General features: G+C 46.2%; 1 protein-coding gene across 4 annotated transcripts in view; it reads left to right on the top strand.

The window, feature by feature from the left end:
• The window catches only part of LOC130310989 (putative nuclease HARBI1), an 86,864-nt gene that overhangs the window by 8,689 nt on the left and 57,825 nt on the right, over positions 1-20,350 (top strand). Inside the window, exon 2 of one of the 4 annotated variants that reach the window (XR_008859442.1) lies at positions 10,589-10,705. The exons of the other annotated variants lie outside the window; for them this stretch is intronic. The gene's annotated coding sequence lies outside the window, so the exon portion shown is untranslated. The remainder of the gene's footprint in view (positions 1-10,588; positions 10,706-20,350) is intronic. 4 annotated transcript variants of the gene reach the window in all.

Here is a 20,350-nt window from a genome sequence, read left to right as displayed (position 1 = left end):
GATATCATTGTGTAATTTCCTGACTGTCCCATCAGAGCTGTAGTCATTTGTAATTTCTGCATTGATGATGGGTAACACAGTACCCCAATCAGTGTCTTTCCATCTGTTACAAAACTTTAACTCCCATTATGCCTGAGGCCTTCCAGGCATGATAAGAGTTGTAGCTTTGCAACTGCTTGAGAGCTACTTAAACTGAGGTGATTAGTGGGGTTCCTATCAGTTGAACCCCCACTTAAAAAATTGACTGTTTTAGTCTAAAAACCTGTGCCTATTTTTGATGGTGATTCTGTGGTTTTAGGTCCTCTCTATGATGTACTAATATGTCTTTCATTTTACACATGTCATGCCCTTTAAATGAAGTATACATAGCTCTAAGCATAGGCATTCTGATTCCGAGATTGATTTTTCGTTACATATTCTACTTTATGTTATTGGTAAAATTTTGTCGATACTTGCATCGTTTCTTAGTGAAAAATTCCAAAATTTGATGAAAAAATTGAAAATTTAGCATTTTTCTAACTTTGAAGCTCTCTGCTTGTAAGGAAAATGGATATTCCCCCCAAAAAATTTTTTATTCACATATACAATATGTCCATATAAAATTTACGTGTTTTTACTTTTGGAAGACACCAGAGGGCTTCAAAGTTCAGCAGCAATTTTCCAATTTTTCACAAAATTTCCAAAATCACAATTTTTCAGTGACCAGTTCAGGTTTGAAGTGGATTTGAAGGGTCTTCATCTTAGAAATACCCCACAAATGACCCCATTATGAAAACTGCACCCCCCCAAAGTATTCAAAATGACATTCAGTCAGCATTTTAACCCTTTAGGTGTTTCACAGGAATAGCAGCAAAGTGAAGGAGAAAATTCACAATCTTCATTTTTTACACTCGCATGTTCTTGTAGACCCAATTTTTGAATTTTTTTACAAGGGGTAAAAGGAGAAAATGTATACTTATATTTGTAGCCCAATTGCTCTCGAGTAAGCACATACCTCATATGTCCATGTAAAGTATTCGGCGGGCACAGTAGAGGGCTCAGAAGCGAAGGAGCGACAAGGGGATTTTGGAGAGTACGTTTTCTGAAATGGTTTTTGGGGGGCATGTTGCATTTATGAAGCCCCTATGGTGCCAGAACAGGAAAATAAACCCACATGGCATACCATTTTGGAAACTAGACCCCTTGAGGAACGTAACAAGGAATAAAGTGAGCCTTAATACCCCACAGGGGTTTCACGACTTTTGCATACGTAAAAAAAAAAAAATTGCCACTAAAATGTGTTTTTCCCCTCCAAATTTCACATTTTTGCAAGGGTTAATAGCAGAAAATACCCCCCAAAATTTGTAATCCCATCTCTTCTGAGTATGGAGGTACCCCATAAGTTGACCTGAAGCGCAGTACGGTCAAACTACAATGCTCAGAAGAGAAGGAGTCATATTTGGCTTTTTGAGAGCAAATTTTGCTCGGGGGGCATGTCGCATTTAGGAAGCCCCTATGGTGCCAGGACAGCAAAATAACCCCCACATGGCATACCATTTTGGAAACTAGACCCCTTGAGGAACGTAACAAGGGGTACAGTGAGCATTTACCCCCCACTGGTGTCTGTCAGATCTTTGGAACAGTGGGCTGTACAAAATTTTTAATTTGCACAGTCCACTGTTCCAAAGATCTGTCAGACACCAGTGGGGTGTAAATTCTCACTGCACCCCTCGAAATGGGGTCACGTGTTTTTTTTCTTTTTTTGCGTTTGTCAAAACCGCTGTAACAATCAGCCACCAATGTGCAAATCACCTCAAATGGACATGGCGCACTCTCCCTTCTGGGCCTTGTTGTGCGCCCCCAGAGCACTTTGCGCCCACATATGGGGTATCTCCGTAGTCGGGAGAAATTGCATTACAAATTTTGGGGGGCGTTTTTCCCTTTTACCTCAATGAAAAGTATAGGGCAACACCAGCATGTTAGTGTAAAACATTTATTTTTTTACACTAACATGCTGGTGTAGACCCCAACTTCACCTTTTCATAAGGGGTGAAAGGAGAAAAAGCCCCCCAAAATTTGTTAGCCAATTTCTTCCGAGTACGGCGATACCCCATATGTGGCCCTAAACTGTTGCCTTGAAATACGACAGGGCTCCAAAGTGAGAGCGCCATGCGCATTTGAGGCCTGAATTTGGGATTTGCATAGGGGTGGACATAGGGGTATTCTATGTCAGTGATTTCCAAACAGGGTGCCTCCAGCTGTTGCAAAACTCCCAGCATGCCTGGACAGTCAATACTGGAGGCTCCATTTTGAAAACAGTGGCATACGAGACATTTTTCATTTTTATTGGGGAGGGGAGGGGGGCTGTGTAGGGGTATGTGTATATTAGGGATCGACCGATATCGTTTTTTTAGGGCCGATACCGATAACCGGTGGAGGTTAGGGCCGATAGCCGATAACTTATACCGATATTCCGGTATAAGTTATCGGCTATTTATCCCCCCCTCGACACCGCTGCAGGTCATTGATTTAAAGCGGGCGCTTTAAATCAATGTACTGCAGTGTCTTCTGCGGTGCCATAGGCCGCCGCTGCCACCACCCGCTTCTCTCCCCTACCTGTCAGGGTGGTCCGGGCCATCCATCCTTCCGTCCTGTAGTGTCCGGCGCCATTCCGGGTGGAGGGTGAACCGGTCCGGGCTGTCCTTCTTCTCCGGGGGTCATCTTCTCCGCTCCGGCCTAGTACGCTGCATAGACGCCGCTGCGCAGTGACGCCCGTGCGCAGCGACGCACCTGACGTCACGGCGTAGTGGCGTCTATGCAGCGTACTAGGCCGGAGCCTGCCCGGAGTGGAGAAGAGGAACCCCTGGAGAAGGACAGCCCATACCATTTTACTCGGAATGGCGCCGGACACTACAGGACGGACGGATGGATGGCCCGGACCACCCCCATTACGGGTAAGTTTTTATTTATTTATTTTTTTATTGACTCGGAGGGTGGGGGAGGGGCCTGACCGGTATAGCGGTATGGGCAAAAGTCCATACCGGTATACCGCCCAGCACTACGGTGGGGGGTGCGACGCGGTGGGTCGGGGGGGCGGTCGTGGTGCGGTGCGGCGGCTCGGGGGGCGGTCGCGGTGGGGGCGGTGCGGGGGGCGGGGCATTATCGGCTTATCGGCAAGATAATTGCCGATACCGATAATGCCCAAAATCGTGATTATCGGCCGATAATATCGGCCATATCGATAATCGGTCGATCCCTAGTGTATATGTAGTGTTTTTTACTTTTTATTTTATGTTAGTGTAGTGTAGTGTTTTTAGGGTACAGTCACACGGGCGGGAGATTACAGCGAGTTTCCCGCTGTGAGTTTGAGCTGCCGCGCAAAATTTGCTGCATCGCAGACTTGCAGACTGATACTCACTGTAAGCCCCTGCCCATGTGAGTGTACCCTGTACATTCACAGGGGGGGGGGGGACCTCCAGCTGTTGCAAAACCACAACTCCCAGCATGCACAGTCTATCAGTGCATGTTGGTAGTTATGGTTTTACAACAGCTGGAGGCACACGGGTTGGGAAACACTGAGTTAGGAAACAGACAATGTGTGCCTCCAGTTGTTGCAAAACCACAACTCCCAAACATTCTCAGGCATGCTGGGATTAGTAGTTCGGCAACATCTTTAGAGCCAGATGTTGCCGAACTACAACTCCCAGCATGCTTGGAGTTGTAGTTTTGCAACATCTGGAGGACAACAGTTTGCAGACCACTAATACAGTGGTTCCCAATCTGTGCCCTTCCAGATGTTGCAAAACTACAACTCCCAGTATGCCAAAACTGTCCAGGCATGCTGGGAGTTGTAGTTCTGCAACATCTGAAGGGCCAGATGTTACAGAACTACAACTCCCAGCATGCCTGGACAGTAAGGGCATGCTGAGGATGTGTAGTTTTGCAACATCTGGAAGGGCACAGTGGTCCCAAAACTGCCGACCTCCAGATGTTGTAGTATACAGGGTCCCAATACAGCAATGCATGTCGCTTTACGGCGACGTGCATTGCTGTAAAGGGCCCGACCGCGTCTGAAGAGGAACTCACCTGCCACCGCCGCCGTCTTCATCGCCGGGATCCGGGTCTTCAGGGACGAGGTAAGTACCAGGGCCGGGCCCCAGCACTCCCCCGTCCCCCGCCGCGTCCTCCGGTCTTCCTCCAAGCCTCTCCGGACTTCCAGGGGCCGGGCAGGGTGGGAGGAAGTAACCGCTACCTCCGTCTTTGTGCAAGGAGGAGCGCTACCAGAGCCCTGCAAAATGACCTCCAGCAGGCCACAAATGTGCATGTGTCCACTCAAACGGTCAGAAACAGACTCCATGAGGGTGGTATGAGGGCCCGACGTCCACAGGTGGGGGTTGTGCTTACAGCCCAACACCGTGCAGGATGTTTGGCATTTGCCTGACTGCCATTAGGTACCGAGATGAGATCCTCAGACCCCTTGTGAGACCATATGCTGGTGCGGTTGGCTGGGTTCCTCCTAATGCAAGACAATGCTAGACCTCTTGTGGCTGGAGTGTGTCAGCAGTTCCTACAAGAGGAAGGCATTGATGCTATGGACTGGCCCGCCCGTTCCCCTGAATCCGATTGAGCACATCTGGGACGTCTCGCTCCATCCACCACCGACTGTCCAGGAGTTGGCGGATGCTTTAGTCCAGGTCTGGGAGGACATCCCTCAGGAGACCATCCTCCACCTCATCAGGATCATGCCCATGTGTTGTAGGGAGGTCATACGGGCACGTGGAGGCCACACACACTACTGAGCCTCATTGGGACTTGTATTAAGGACATTACATAAAGTAGGATCAGACTGTAGTGGGGTTTTCCACTGTGATTTTGAGTGTGACTCCATATCCAGACCTCCATGGGTTCATACATTTCATTTCCATTGATCATTTTTGTGTGATTTTGTGGTCAGCGCATTCAACTATGTAAAGATGAAAGGATTTCATACGATTAGTTCATTCATTCAGCTCTAGGACGTGTTCTCTTAGTGTTCACTTTATTTTTTTGAGCAGTGTAGTTGGATCCCCTGGGAGTCAGGTGAGAGGCTGGAGGGTTGAGTTTGGTCCCTTTGATGGGGGATTGTACTCGGCTCTTGGCTCAAATATCGTATGGGAGGGGGTGACCTATTATCAGTTGCGGATACATGACTTTGCTAGCACTGTCACTTTGGTTTGCCATGGACCTAAGGATTATGCTATGCTTGGCGCCTTACCTGAAGCTTTGTTAATGCGCCACTACTTATAGGGACTGTATATTTAATGGACTGAGGGTCTCCTGTGTTGGCCTTTATTTTTCTTTTATATTTCTGTCCCCTTTCGATTGTTATGGATTTTATTTATGATCCTGTTTTCCTTTGTTTGCTGAAAATTGTTCAATAAAAATATATTAAATTTATTTTAAAAAAAAAACATAAGAAGCGCATACTCTTTGGGGGAGATTTATCAAAGGATTTAGACTGGTTTTTCCTGTCTAAATTTGTCGCACAGAAAGTCGCAGTCTAAATATGTGCGACTTTTCTGCGACTTTTGCTGTAGAGGATTTTTAGAACATGATGCATGCAAGTCTATTTTAGACGGAAATGCATTGGAAAATGCATTGGTGCTGAATTTATCAAGTGCGACTTTTGTGCGACAAGTCGCATCTGCCCAAAATACGCTGAAATGTCCGACCATGTTGGAGCAGGTCTAAATGCAGTTTAAACTGTACCCTGAAGTCTGAGCACAGAATTTATCAAGGGCTGTGAGACCTTTGATAAATTAGGAGCACAATAGACAGGAGACGACCACATACGCTGGTCTATAAGCATACCCAGAATAGACTAGATTAGGAAATGTCCCCCTTTATGTTTTTGCTCCAGTGTTTGAAAGCTCAGAAGAAATAGAGCTCTGATTAATAAATTGTCACTAGAACTTCTCCTGTCATTGTAGGCAAGAAACCGAAGTAGATCAATTTACATGGGTTATGAAGTACATCATACAGATGATTTTCTACATTACCAGAGAAGGCTATGGCTTCTAGTTTCAGCACATGGCCGTTAATCTTCATATCTTCTAGCTTGAATAATTCTCACTTAAGCATCATTGTGCTGAGCAGTCATGTAGTTTTCTTCGGTGTGTTACCATATTCAGTCTTAGGGGAAGAAAGTCAAGAAGGTTTCTAGTGTAGAGTGACCTTTTGAAAAGTTTGACTCGCTGGTTTTGTCGAAAATTGCAGATTCCAGTCGTCTCGTTTCGACAAATAACCCTCTAAACACATTTATAACACTGGCTCTCCAAAGCCCTGTATAAAACTGCTAGGAATGTATTCAAGTAGATTTAAAGTGTTTTTTATGGTGACATGCAGTAACTCATGTTATCTAACAGCTTCTTTAACCCCTTAAGGATGCAGGGTTTTTCCGTTTTTGCACTTTCGTTTTTTCCTCCTTACTTTTAAAAATCATAACCCTTTCAATTTTGCACATAAAAATCCATATGATGGCTTATTGTTTGCGCCACCAATTCTACTTTGTAATGACATTAGTCATTTTACCAAAAAATCTACGGCGAAACAAAAAAAATAAATAAATCATTGTGCAATAAAATTGAAGAAAAAACACCATTTTGTAAATTCGGGGGGCTTCCATTTCTAAGCAGTACATGTTTAAGTAAAAATTGCACTTTTATCTTTATTCTGTAGGTCCATACGATTAAAATGATACCTACTTATATAGGTTTGATTTTGTCGTACTTCTGGAAAAAATCATAACTACATGGACGAAAATTAATACATTTAAAATTGTCATCTTCTGACCCCTATAACTTTTTTATTCTTCCGCATATGGGGCAGTATGAGGGCTCATTTTTTGTGCCATGATCTGAATCTTTAGCGGTACCATTTTTGTATTGATCGGACTTTTTGATCGCTTTTTATTCATTTTTTCATGATATAATAAGTGACCAAAAATACACTGTTTTGGACTTGGGAATTTGTTTGCGCGTACGCCATTGACCGTTCGGTTTAATTAACGATATATTTTTATAGTTCAGACATTTATGCACGCGGCGATACCATATATGTTTATTTTTATTATGGTTACATATTGTTTATATGGAATTTGGGAAAAGGGGGGGATTTAAACTTTTAATAAGGAAGGGGTGTGTGTTTTTAAACTTTCTTTTACTTTTTTTTATTTTTTTTTTACACTTTCACTCCTTTCCCTTAGGGGACTTTTAGGAGGAATTATTAGATTCCTCATACAGTTCAATGTGGTTTCATACAACCACATTGATCTGTGTGCTCTGCGCTCGATTGATAAAGCCTGGTCCTGCCAGGCTTTATCATTCAGAGCGCAGGAGAGGTAAGCCCTCTGGCGATCGCGCTGCGGGGGGGCGATCCACCCCACTGGACCACCAGGGAGCGTTTAAATGTCCCTTTAGACGCCGCTGTCAACTTTGTCAGTGGCGAGCTAAAGGGCTAATAGCCGGCCGTGGCAATCTCTGCATGTCGGCTATTAACGCCGGCCCCCAGCTATAGGAATCAGCTGGGGGCCGGCCGTTATGACACAGGCTCGAGTCAGGAGCCCGCGTCATGCAACGGTTGCCGGCTTAGGACGAGCCGGCTCATCCTTCATCAGCAACTGGTTAATGTGGATTTTTTAGGCATATTCACACAAAAAGAAAGCAACATCAAGTATCCCTGGTTGTCAGTATAAGGCTGCCCGTGTTAAAATGCATACGGAGATATCGGAAGACACAGTGGCTTTCTGCAAGCGTTGTACTTTTGGAAGTAGCAAAAGGATTGGTGATGCTGTCTCAAAATAGAGAAGAACCTTACGAAAAATCAAATTTTTTAAAATGAAGTTGAGTTGTTAAATTGTGAAAACAAATTACAAAAATTTGCTCTTTTGGGGAGTATTTACTCAAAAATGAACACCCTCTTGACAGTAAAACTGAATTTTTACATTTTTAATTTTGAAAATGAAGTTTTAAAATTTGTAAAAATTTGTTAAATTCTACCTTTAGGGGTGTTGCTTTATGCTTGAATTTAAAGACACTCTACACCAGGGGTCTCAAACTCCCAGCCCGAGGGCCATTTGCGGCCCGCGGAACGAAAGTTTGTGGCCCGCACCAGGGATGTGTGATTTCTATTGCCCGACGCCCGTGACATGCAGTTCCGGGCACGGGCAGGTGGTTTCTTGAGGCATTTAGCCCTGCTTCGGCAAGCAGCGCTAAATGCCGGAAGGCTTCACTTACCCCGCCCTCCTCCTCCCCATCTTCGGTTGGCTGGCCCGAGTCTGATGAGGGACGTCGCGCATGTGACGTCTCTCCGCAGACCCGCACAGGAGGACGTCAGTGACATCACTCGTCAGGCCGCCGCCGTAGAGAAGCGCAGCGCCGGACAGGTAAGTGTGTCTGTGTGTGTGTGCATGTGTGGGTGTCTGTCTCTGTGTGTGTGTAAGGGGGGGGGGTGGAACGACAAGGCTACCTAATGTGGGGAACCTGCTACTACCTAATGTGGGGAAACTGCTACAACCTAATGAGGGGAAACTGCTACTACCTAATGTGGGGAACCTGCTTCTACCTAATGTGGGGAAACTGCTACTACCTAATGTGGGGAACATGCTACTACCTAATGTGGGGAACCTGCTACTATCTAATGTGGGGAACCTGCTTCTACCTAATGTGGAGAAACTGCTACTACCTAATGTGGGGAACATGCTACTACCTAATGTGGGGAACCTGCTTCTACCTAATGTGGGGAAACTGCTACTACCTAATGTGGGGAACATGCTACTACCTAATGTGGGGAACCTGCTACTACCTAATGTGGGGAACATGCTTCTACCTAATGTGGGGAAACTGCTACTTCCTAATGTGGAGAACATGCTACTACCTAATGTGGGGAACCTGCTTTGACCTAATGTGGGGAACCTGCTTCTATCTAATGTGGGGAAACTGCTACTACCTAATGTGGGGAACATGCTACTACCTAATGTGGGGAACCTGCTTCTACCTAATGTGGGGAACCTGCTACTACCTAATGTGGGGAACCTGCTACTACCTAATGTGGGGAACCTGCTACCACCTAATGTTGGAAACCTGCTACCACCTAATGTTGGGAACCTGCTACCACCTAATGTGGGGAACCTGCTACCACCTAATGTGGGGAACCTGCTACTACCTAATGTGGGGAAACGGCTACTACCTATCTAGTGTGGGGAACCTGCAGCCTACCTAATGTGGGAAACCTGCTGCCTACCTAATGTGGGGAACCCCCAGAAGTAGTACCCCCATCATCCGTCAGCTCATGCTATTACCATACGGGTTTAGGGGAAATGGGGGGTTTGCTGGTGGTTGATGGGGGTGTTTCTGGTGGATGATGAGGGGTGCATGATGGGGGCATTATATGTGAGGGGCGCATGATGGGGGCATTATATGTGAGGGGCACATGATGGGGGCATTATATGTAAGGGGCGCATGATGGTGGCATTATATGTAAGGGGCGCATGCGGCCCAGCCTCACCCAGCTGCTACCTCCAGTGGCCCCCGGATAATTTGAGTTTGAGACCCCTGCTCTACACAGTAATAAAGAGTCATCTTTTTTATTTTAAAATATGAAACCGACTTTTCAGTCTGCCCAGCAAAGAAGACGGCATTGATTTTTTTATTTTTCCAAAGATTCTCCCTTTTTGGGAGTAGCAACAGCTTTTAAGCCTGCCAAGCAAAGATGACTGCATGGATTTTGTCAAGAGTTCCAAAAATGTTCCCTTTTTGGGAGTAACAGCAGCTTTGGTGTCCCAAAGTAGATAAGAAAAATTAGCTTCTGTATTAAAAGATTAAAAAAAATATCCTTTTTTGGGGGATCATGGATTGTGTATATGTAGGCCTGATTGAAACTACCAACAGAAAGGATAATGGCGGACTAGAGGGTCTAGTAGTAGCCTGAGTACAGCAGGAGAATTCGGACTGGTAAGAGTTGTAGTAGCCTGCGGACAGCAGGAGGTTAAAAAATTCGGGTTTTTCAAATTTTGCCAGGCAGCCTAGGCCTGGATGAAGGTAGCAGTAAGGGTGATGGTGGACCAGTGAGACTTGTAGTAGTCAGTATACAGCAGGAAGAGGCAAACTGGTAAGAGCTGTAGAAGCATGTGGACAGCAGTAAGTTCAAAAATTGATTTTATATAATTTTTGCCAGCCATGTGGCCAAGGCCTGGCTGGAAGTAGTGCTAATCTGCAAAGCTTGGATTGTGCTGCACACCGACAACTGCATGGAGTGGCCCACCCTCTGCACCACATGAATATGCAGAGAGGGGACTCGTGATAACTGTAGCCAGCAGGCAGTGGCGTGGTAGTGTTATCTGTCCATTGGTGGACTAGGTATATTTCTCGCCAGGCTTTGCGATGCCTCTCCATGTGCTCACATAGCTTAAATCCTAAAGTCGGACCCTGCCTATACCTTACTTTCTCTTTGCAGAGACTGCACTTTGGCTAGTTTCCTTCATCTGGTAAGATAGTAAAGAATTGATACCGTAAAGAGCTAGAATTGATCACCACCCGGCTGTGCCCCTGTTCTGAAAGTTTTTTTTCTCAAGCCTGCAGATCCAGCACTAGTGTCGCCATCATCTGCTCCTGAGCTGCTCATATTTGAAGGCCTGCTGACATCATCATTATCATCAAACTCCTGTTCATCATCCCCACCACTCCTCTCAGTAAGAACTTCTAGATGTATGATCGTGGCCTCCTTGTTCCCCCCCTAGTGTATCCACAAGATACCTTGCAATATCCCCACCACGCCCACCACCACCAGTCCCACTAGTGCTATGCTCAGCCACTGCATCCCCCTCCACTACCTCAGCAACACGCTCCGAAGGCTGTCCATGACACAACTTATCCTCGTGGCTAGTGCTATTCTGCTATTCTTCTGTGAAGCAGTGGGGGGGGGGGGCACAAAGACAAATGAGGAAAAATTCCTTTACCAGACATATTTTTTGGGTATTGTTAAAGATTTTGTTTTGTTAAAGATTTTGTTTAATTAAACCAAAAATATTCACGGACGCTCTGTTTACAAAGAAGATGCGTGTCACTTTCAAGAGCTTTTTACTTCACTGCTATCACACAACTAGGAAGATATAATGTGTGTTTGAGAAAACCAATAATATTCACCAAAACTGTGTTAAAAGGCAGATGTGTGTCACATGCTTGTACTTGTACTAAGATGTGGCAGACCTGACTATGATGCAGCAGCTTGACCTAACAGTCCCTATGGGATGTAATCTGGGAGGTCTTGGTTAGAGTTTGCTGTGTCATGTGTTTAAATGTTGTAAGAAAGAGAAAAAAGAAATACCGGCGGGGGGCGCCTCATGTATTACCACTTAGACCCTGAGGGGGGTAGGGTAGGAAGATGGGCTAGGTAAGCCCTTAGGTAGTGGCCGCTCACCTGGAGCGAATGTAAAATTTGCATATAACCCAACAAAGTGGGTAGCTGTAGAATACAGGAACTACTGCTGTGCCTAGGGTCGCAGGAGAAAGGAGTAATCCAATCCTGTGGAGAGTAGGTAGAGGCAGAAGAAGAAAAAAAACTTTGGATGGCGCTGCTGTTCCAATAGAAGTAATGTCCAGACCGGAATATTTTGAAACAACTGGAGTGGTTTATTAACCCCTTAAGGACCGGGGGTTTTTCCGTTTTTGCATTTTTGTTTTTTTGCTCCTTGCCTTTAAAAAATCCTAACTCTTTCAATTTTGCACCTAAAAATCCATATGATGGCTTAATTTTTGCGCCACCAATTCTACTTTGTAATGACATCAGTCATTTTGGCCAAAAATGTACGGTGAAACGGAAAAAAAAATTGTGCGACAAAAAAAACGCAGTTTTGTAACTTTTGGGGGCTTCCGTTTCTACGTAGTACATTTTTTGGTAAAAATGACACCTTATCTTTATTCTGTAGGTCCATACAATTATAATGATCCCCGACTTATATAGGTTGGATATTGTCGCACTTCTGGAAAAAATCATAACTACATGCAGGAAAATTAATACGCTTAAAATTGTCATCTTCTGACCCCTATAACTTTTTTATTTTTCCGCGTATGAGGCGGTATGAGGGCTCATTTTTTGCGCCGTGATCTGAAGTTTTTAACGGTACCATTTTTGCATTGATAGGACTTATTGATCTGATGATATAAAAAGTGACCAAAAATGCACTATTTTGGACTTTGGAATTTTTTTGCGCACACGCCATTGACCGAGCGGTTTAATTAATGATATATTTTTATAATTCGGACATTTCCGCACGCGGTGATACCAAATATGTTTATGTTTATTTTTATTTACACTGTGTTTTTTTTTTTATTGGAAAAGGGGGATGATTCAAACTTTTAATAGGGGAGGAGTTAAATGATCTTTATTCACTTTTTTTTTCACTTTTTTTTTTGCAGTGTTATAGGTCCCATAGGGACCTATAACTCTGCACACACTGATCTTCATCATTGATCACTGGTTTCTCATAAGAAACCAGTGATCGACGATTCTGCCGCATGACTGCTCAGGCCGGGATCTCAGGCACTGAGCAGTCATTCGGCGATCGGACAGCGAGGAGGCAGGTAGTCCTGTCAGCTGTTCGGGATGCCGCGATTAGCCGCGGCTATCCTGAACAGCCCGACTGAGCTAGCCGGCAACTTTCGGTTTCACTTTTAGCCGCGCGGCTCAGCTCTGAGCGCGCGGCTAAAGGGTTAATAGCGCGCGGCGCCACGATCCGCGCTGTGCGCTATTAGAGGCGGGTCCCGGCTTCACTATGACGCCGGGCCCGCCGTGATATGACGCGGGGTTACTATGTAACCCCGCGTTATATCAGGAGAGCAGGACCAAGGGCGTACCTGTACGCCCTTGGTCCTTAAGGGGTTAAAGAAAAATAAAAAACAAAGTACAATAAAGGATGACGCATTTCGGGGGAGCCACCCCCTTCCTCAGATCAGTATGGGGTACATAAACACAGCCAGGGTATAAATAAATTTAAAATTGGCGCCAATACAAAAAGGGGGCGGAGCCAAAAGTATTACATCATACATTCACAGTCAGGTAAAGGCATACAATTTTCACAGAAAACATGTCAGGATGTGAATAAAATGGATAGAGTATTTAGATGCAGAGTAGATAAAGCAAGTTTTAGTAGGAACACTGTATAGATGTTGTAGGGTGATCACAGGCTCGGAGATCGCAACATCCGGCCTCCATATGTCAACATCCTGCTAGGGTCAGCCGCGTCAGCGCGATCATGTGGCGGCAGGCGTCCTATCAAGAATAAGGGGCGGGTACAGCTGTCACTGTTCCGTAGTGAACGGCTGTATTCACTGCTAGGCTTACTGTGGCGTCCTATCAGAAGGAGGGGGCGGGTGTCGCTGTCAACGGCATTGTGGTGAGGACTTCTATTATGTTTAAGCTGTCAGAATGCTGACAGTAGCGCTGTGGCGTCCTATCAGAAAGAGGAGGCGCGTGTCACTTTCAACGGCATTGGGGTAAGGACTTCTGTTATGTTTATGTTGTCAGAATGCTGACAGCAGCACAAGCTCGTGGTATAGAGTGACTATATGTATAGGCTGATAGCCGGCCTGGGTCCTGGGTATAGCATAGTGTAGGTGGGGGTGTTTGACCAGAAAAGATATAATTATGGATGCATAGAGATGGCATAAAACACGGGATATTAAGGCAAATGCATAGCTGTCAGTAAGCAAGGATAGTAAGGGTACAGTTGCTTATATAATAAAGGAAAAGGGATACAGAAGGGACTATATGGGTACCATACGTATAGGGATAAGACCGTCTGAATTTCCGTAATAATATATGCATAGGTTAGCTGCCAGTGGGATAAATAGATATAAATAAATTGATAAATAAATAAACGAAATATAAATAGCAAAAATACATATGCATGTGATAAAATGTAAAATACAGGAAGAGTAAACCTTGATACAATGGATGGTATTAATACATGGTATGACTAGCTTAATTACCGATAATAGTCATTTTAAATAGCTAAATAAAAAAGGGCTAAAAGGTATATGCTTAGTGAGGATGAGGAGTGTGCAGAAAAAAAATTAAACAGTTAAAAATGTACACTCAATCATCTCCTTGAGACCGTGCGGTGAGAGTGTGCACAGGGTATGTATCCAAAAATTCTCTCTTTTCCTTAGAGTATTGTACCTCTGAAATACCTCTTTCTTGTTTTGTTCAATTAAAGTGACACGCAGCAGGCTAAAATCCCCCGAGTGATGATCATGCATATGTCGGGATACGTTGTGCAAAATGAATCTGTGAACAATATTACTACAATGTTTGTTTAGACTTTCACGGAAACAGCGCATGGTCCTCCCAACATATTGCAGCCCCAGGGACATTGAAGCAGGTAGACAACATATTGGGATCCACAGTCGAGTCTCGACTTGTTAGGATATGTAGTCTTGGTGATGGAGGATGAAAATGTAATGCATTTGTGTGAAATGTGTGAGCAACACTTGCACCTGGCAACACCGCATCTGAAGTTGCCCTTAACCCTTTGTTGGTGCCAGAGCGGTGGTTTTAGATTAAAGTTTGCTGGGGGCAACCAGGTTCCGGAGGTTCCTTAAACATACATAAAACTAACATCAGTCCATACCATGAGTATATCATGTTCCAACAGGGTGTATCCTTCAATCTTATTAACATTTGACCGCTAAGCGGTCACTAAGACCCTAAATTTCCCACCCAATATAAAACTTAACGTTTAATGAGCCAAGATTAAAATAACCTCACACATATTGATCCATAGTGCATTGATTGGCATGACACTGCATGCTATAGTAAGTGAAATGAAAAGATAGATTGTGGCTGCAGTCCACAATCTATAGTGTGAGACAATCTATCTTTTCATTTCACTTACTATAGCATGCAGTGTCATGCCAATCAATGCACTATGGATCAATATGTGTGAGGTTATTTTAATCTTGGCTCATTAAACGTTAAGTTTTATATTGGGTGGGAAATTTAGGGTCTTAGTGACCGCTTAGCGGTCAAATGTTAATAATATTGAATTTACCCTCCACTCATAGGTCCCCCTTGTTGCATTATCCTTCAATCTTAACCCCTTAAGGACTCAGCGTTTTTCTGTTTTTGCATTTTCATTTTTTCATTCAAATTCAGAATTTTTAGAGGATGAAAGTGATCATGTTTGGCCTTTTAGAGCTTGGTTTCAAGCTATTGCTTATGAAGGGAGAATTCTGGAGACGTCCACTGCGCCAAGGTCTCTTGTAAGACAGTTTTATTATCATTGCAACAGTCTTCAATTGGAAGCTAGCAGAGAAAATACTCATGTATAAAGGTCCTTCTGAGTTGGGTCCTTGCTTCTGAAAATCAACTACAAATGGGGTCTATGGGAATATCTGAAAGAATCTTTCTTTTTTGACAGTCTCCTTACTCTGAAGTTGATGTCCTTATGATCTTTTCCTGCATGAAATATATAATTAAGAATCATAATGTATGTCCTGGAATACACACCTGTTGATCACCAGATTCCTTAACCCCTTGCTTCAGACATTATATCTAGAGATGAGCAAACTTACAGTAAATTCGATTCGTCACGAACTTCTTGGCTCGGCAGTTCAAGACTTATCCTGCATAAATTAGTTCAGCTTTCAGGTGCTCCGGTGGGCTGGAAAAGGTGGATACAGTCCTAGGAAAGAGTCTCCTAGGACTGTATCCACCTTTTCCAGCCCACGGGAGCACCTGAAAGCTGAACTAATTTATGCAGGATAAGACATCAACTGTCGAGCCGAGAAGTTCGTGACGAATCGAATTTACTGTAAGTTCGCTCATCTCTAATTATATCATTAAATTGAAAGTGAGAGGCACAACAAAGGTTATACATGTTGCCTTATAGCAGCAAAAACGGCATTCTACCAAGTCTACCATTATTAATACACACAATTAGTCACTAGAAGGGAAAAGAGCCGTCCTCGCTACTATACAACATCTGCGCACACACAAAATAACATTGGCCTTAACACTATTCATAGAAAAAAATGAAAGAAAAAAGTAAAAAGGTAGAGGAAAAGAAGACACCTAAACCATCTGTACTCCTAATTAATTAGAAAAGAAGAAAAAAGGGGGAAAAGAGTCTTACAGGTTATTTGTATCTAGTTAACACAGAGAAAGCTAAATCTTGGTGACATATTCAAAACGTATTAAATCAAGCATTCTTACGTACCCCCTTAAATTCTAACCAATTGGCCCATATTAAGTTAAATTTAGGAATTTGATTAATAGCTGAGGTGATAGAACGTTTAATCAAACAATTAGCATGTGTCGCGTTTATTATGTGGATCAGATTAGGAAGCAATGTACTTGTTATGATTCGGCTAGCTGGATGTGGATCCTCTGTGTCAGCGAGGGATTGGCGTGGACCGTGTCGGTGGACCGGTTCTAGGATTGCTACTGGTTTTCACCAGAGCCCGCCGCAAATGAGGATAGCAGGAGATCTGGAACACAGGCTTTGGACAACACTAAAAGCTTTCTCTGGCACAAGGCAACAAGATCCGGCAAGGGAGTGCAGGTGAAGTGAGGTAATATACACAGGGAGCAGGTGGAAGCCAATTAGCATGATTGGGCCAGGCACCAATCACTGGTGCACTGGCCCTTCAAATCTTAGAGAGCTGGCGCGCGCGCGCGCCCTAGAGAGTGGAGCCGCGCGCGCCAGAACATGACAGCCGGGGACCGGGACGGGTAAGTGGCTTGGGATGCGGTTCGCGAGCGGGCGCGACCCGCTATGCGAATCGCATCCCCATCGCGAATGTCAGTGCAGCGCTCCCGGTCAGCGGGTCTGACCGGGGCGCTGCAGAGAGGAGAACGCCGCGAGTGCTCCGGGGAGGAGCAGGGACCCGGAGCGCTCGGCGTAGCAGTACTTTTCCATTTAGCTGCAATATTGGTTCTTGCTACAGTTCTAAAATGAACAATAATGGTTGCATCAGATAGTGGGACATCTTCCAGTCGCAAGTTCAGTAACGCTACCTCTGGTGCCCAGGGGGGTGGGGATATCCCAGAACTGTACATAACGTACCATAAATTTGTTGCCACAGTGAGACAATACCCACATACCCCCACCAAATGTGCAACATTGTGCCCACCTGGGATTGGCATCGCCAGCATACATACAAGTGTCCAGGAAACATCTTAGCAAGTCGGTGTGGTGTTAAATACCATGTACAGAGTGTTTCTAGATGCCTCCAGGTGATGCACACAGTGAGACACCCTAGATGGGTGAGTGAAAGCACTGGCCCACTGTGATGTAGAGAAAGCAGTGAAGGTCTGATTCCCATTTTTTACAACAAAGTGGCAAAGGGAAATCATGCAACAGGGCCCAGTATGCTTAAGAGATGCCCTTTTTTGTAGTGTTTATGCTCTAATAGTAGACATTGTACAGAGAATTAGGCACTAATGTTGGTAAATGAAGTGAATGTACACAATGGCCCTTATTTTCTAAGAGTGTTGTGTAGCTGTTAGGATTCGGCTAGCTGGATGTGGATCCTCTGTGTCAGCAAGGGATTGGCGTGGACCGTGTCGGTGGACCGGTTCTAGGGTTGCTACTGGTTTTCACCAGAGCCCGCCGCAAAGCGGGATGGTCTTGCTGCGGCGGTAGCAACCAGGTCGTATCCACCGGCAACGGCTCAACCTCGCTGACTGCTGAGAAGGCGTGGGACAAAAGGACTAGGCAGAGGCAAGGTCAGACGTAGCAGAAGGTTGGGGCAGGCGGCAAGGTTCGTAGTCAATGAGGATAGCAGAAAATCTGGAACACAAGCTTTGGACAACACTAACGCTTTCTCTGGCACAAGGCAACAAGATCCGGCAAGGAAGTGCAGGGGAAGTGAGGTAATATACACAGGGAGTGGAAGCTAATTAGACTGATTGGGCCAGGCACCAATTACTGGTGCAGCGGCCCTTTAAATCTTAGAGAGCTGGCGCGCGCGCGCCCTAAGGAGCGGGGCCGCGCGTGCCGGGAAGTGACAGCCAGGGACACGTGAGTGACTTGGGATGCGATTCGCGAGCGGGCGCATCCCGCTATGCGAATCGCATCCCCATCGCGAATGTCAGTGCAGCGCTCCCGGTCAGCGGGTCCGACCGGGGCGCTGCAGAGAGGAGAACACTGCGAGCGCTCCGGGGAGGAGCAGGGACCCGGAGCGCTCGGCGTAACAGTACCCCCCCCCCCCCCCTTAGGTCTCCCCCTCTTTTTGTCTCCTTGTCCTTTCAAAAGAGACGAGAACATGGGGGACGCCTCTTGAGTCTCCTTCTGGAAAAAGAAGTCCTGGGTAGCTACATCAGCGGCCGGTAGTCCAGAAGAAGTGGGAATGGGGAGGGGGGGCAGAGGGTGAAGCTTGTCACGGGGCAGAGTGTCACCAGGACGGGGGCTATGAGGAGGCACGGCACAGTCCTGATAGGCCTTGGGGAGACCAGGCACAGGAGGAGACACTGAGGCCTGACAGACGGGACTGGGAGCAGACGTGAGGCATTTCTTGCGGCAAGCAGAACCCCAATTCTTGATCTCCCCGGTGGTCCAGTCAAGGGTGGGAGAATGATGCTGGAGCCATGGCAGACCGAGGAGGACTTCAGAAGTGCAGTTGGGCAGGACGAAAAATTCAATTCTCTCGTGATGCAGTCCAATGCTCATAAGCAAGGGCTCTGTGCGGTAACGCACAGTGCAGTCCAACTTAACTCCGTTGACCAAAGAAATGTAGAGCGGCTTGATGAGACGGGTCACCGGGATGCAGAACCTATTCACCAAATAGGCCAGAATAAAATTTCCAGAAGAACCAGAGTCCAAGAAGGCCACGGCTGAGAAAGAGGAGTTGGCAGAAGGAGAAATCCGCACGGGCACGGTGAGACGTGGAGAAGCAGACTTCATACCAAGAGACGCCACTCCCACGTGAGCTGGGTGCGTGCGTGCATTTCCTAGACGTGGAGGACGAATAGGGCAATCCACCAAGAAATGTTCGGTACTAGCGCAGTACAGACATAGATTTTTATCCCTACGGCGAGTCCTCTCTTCATGGGTCAGGCGAGACCGATCCACTTGCATAGCCTCCTCGGCGGGAGGCACAGGGGTAGATTGCAAAGGAAACTGTGGGAGAGGTGCCCAGAGATCAAGGTCTTTTTCCTGGCGGAGCTCCTGGTGTCTTTCAGAAAAACGCATGTCAATGCGGGTGGCCAAATGGATAAGTTCTTGCAGGTTGGCAGGAATCTCTCGTGCAGCCAGCACATCCTTGATGTTACTGGATAGGCCTTTTTTAAAGGTCGCGCAGAGGGCCTCGTTATTCCAAGATAATTCGGAGGCGAGAGTACGAAATTGGATGGAGTACTCACCTACTGAAGAATTACCCTGGACCAGGTTCAGCAGGGCAGTCTCGGCAGAAGAAGCTCGGGCTGGTTCCTCGAAGACACTACGGACTTCAGCGAAGAACGACTGGACTGTAGCTGTTGCAGGATCATTGCGGTCCCAGAGCGGTGTGGCCCAAGACAAGGCCTTTCCAGACAGAAGACTCACTACGAACGCCACCTTAGACCATTCTGTAGGAAATTGGTCCGACAACATCTCCATATGTAGGGAATATTGAGACAGGAAGCCACGGCAGAGTCTAGAGTCCCCATCAAATTTGTCCGGCAGGGAGAGCGACCACTTGCTGCGGAGGAGGTGCAGGAGCTGGCGGAGGAGATGGTTGCTGCTGTAGCAGTGGCAGAAGTTGCTGTAACATGGCGGTCAACTGCAACAGCTGCTGTCCTTGTTGGGCAATTTGCTGCGATTGCTGGGCGACCACCGTGGGTAGGTCAGCGAGACTTGGCAGCGGCACCTCAGCGGGATCCATGGCCGGATCTACTGTTAGGATTCGGCTAGCTGGATGTGGACCCTCTGTGTCAGCGAGGGATTGGCGTGGACCGTTTCGGTGGACCGGTTCTAGGGTTGCTACTGGTTTTCACCAGAGCCCGCCGCAAAGCGGGATGGTCTTGCTGCGGCGGTAGCAACCAGGTCGTATCCACCGGCAACGGCTCAACCTCGCTGACTGCTGAGAAGGCGTGGGACAAAAGGACTAGGCAGAGGCAAGGTCAGATGTAGCAGAAGGTCGGGGCAGGCGGCAAGGTTCGTAGTCAATGAGGATAGCAGGAGATCTGGAACACAGGCTTTGGACAACACTAAACGCTTTCACTGGCACAAGGCAACAAGATCCGGTAAGGAAGTGCAGGGGAAGTGAGGTAATATACACAGGGAGCAGGTGGAAGCTAATTAGACTGATTGGGCCAGGCACCAATCACTGGTGCACTGGCCCTTTAAATCTTAGAG

Source organism: Hyla sarda, unplaced genomic scaffold (genome assembly GCF_029499605.1).
Source record: "Hyla sarda isolate aHylSar1 unplaced genomic scaffold, aHylSar1.hap1 scaffold_161, whole genome shotgun sequence".
Lineage (NCBI taxonomy): Eukaryota > Metazoa > Chordata > Amphibia > Anura > Hylidae > Hyla > Hyla sarda.
Note: the sequence above shows the minus strand (reverse complement) of the source record. Positions and strands in the feature narration are given on the sequence as shown.